At 33.8% G+C, this 1,454-nt stretch overlaps 1 non-coding gene across 1 annotated transcript; it reads left to right on the top strand.

The window, feature by feature from the left end:
* Positions 1-1,330: 1,330 nt before the first annotated feature.
* TRNAK-UUU lies at positions 1,331-1,415 on the top strand. Its single transcript has one exon. It is a non-coding gene; the product is annotated as a tRNA-Lys (tRNA).
* The last annotated feature ends 39 nt before the right edge of the window (positions 1,416-1,454 follow it).

Below are 1,454 nucleotides of genomic sequence, written 5' to 3'. Positions count from 1 at the left end.
TACTTACCATTTTATTAAACATACAAATATCTTCACTGCCTTATGTTAATGTTTATAAATGAATATATAAGTACACATTAGGGGCACCTGGGTGGCTCAGTTGGTTGAGCGTCTGACTTTGGCTCAGGTCATGATCTCACAGTTCGTGAGTTCAAGCCCCACATCAGGCTCTGTGCTGACAGCTAGCTCAGAGTCTGGAGTCTGCTTCGGATTCTGTGTCTCCCTCTCTCTCTGACCCTCCCCTGCTCATGCTGTCTCTCTCTCAGAAATAAACAAAACATTAAAAATTTAAAAAAAAATAAGTACACATTGAATGAAGCTAACAGGTTTATAAACTGAATAATTTTTCAGATAAATACGTGTGGTTAACTATTTTTATGAACCTCTGAAACTTACAGAGAAACTAAAACTACTGGGACTTTGTGAAAAGTCATGTGTAAAACCAAATGATCATAAAGAAGACCCTCTGCAACACCCACATACTACATATACAGATATGTATATTTGCAACTTTTCTGTAGGACTTATTTCACTTTCTAATTCTCTTGACAAATGTAGTTCAATGTTTTATAGGAAAAAAACAATACCTGAAAATACTACAAAGATCAAAACAGAACGAAGACTAAATAATGGAATATTTTATTTAATAAAACACTTACCTTACTACCCCCTGCCTTCTAAAGGAGCAAAAGGAAAAAAAGCATTGATGATGAATAATTGATGGAAGCTGATGAATAAAAGGTAGCAGTTAAGTAAACAGAAGAAAGGAAACATCAATACAATTCTAAAGAAACACAAAAATGCCTAAATTTTATGCTATACTGTTCTGAATATATTTATTAAAAAATACTGAAAGTTTGATTGACAACTACTTTAAATACACAAGATTTGCTACAAAAAGAAAAACATAAAATCATTAAAGTCATTTAGGAAAAAAGGCCCCACAAAAGTATTGACCAAGTAAAGCAGTTATCAACTGTCATCAGAAACATTTTCTTAAGTGGATATTTGACAAGCATTTGTTTTAACTGTTTATAAAATGTTTTATTTCTTATTTCTTAGCAATAACATATTTTATTTATAATACAAAACTTTTATATAGACCATAGTATCTCTTCACAAATATATACAAAATTGGTAAAAGAAGTATCTTCATTTTTTTCTCCTTTGATTCTCTCATTTTATGAAAATGAAGACTCCTAACTATGAGTCATTTCTGACTTTGGCTTCAGCATTTTCAAAAGAATTCAGCATAAACTGAGAACAAATGCAAAGCTATTTCAAAAATAATTTTGAAAACTTCAGGTGTAAAAAAACATAAGCTTGGGGCGCCCGGGTGGCTTAGTCGGTTGAGCGTCTGACTTTTGCTCAGGTCATGATCTCGCGGTTCGTGGGTTCGAGCCCCGTGTCGGGCTCTGTGCTGACTGCCAGCTCAGAGCCTGGAGCCTGTTTCA

The sequence above is a fragment of the Hyaena hyaena genome, unplaced genomic scaffold, assembly GCF_003009895.1.
Source record: "Hyaena hyaena isolate Hyena2069 unplaced genomic scaffold, ASM300989v1 scaffold_3500, whole genome shotgun sequence".
Classification (NCBI taxonomy): Eukaryota; Metazoa; Chordata; class Mammalia; order Carnivora; family Hyaenidae; genus Hyaena; species Hyaena hyaena.
The sequence above is the reverse complement of the archived record's forward strand: the minus strand, read 5'-3'. Positions and strand labels throughout refer to the sequence as shown.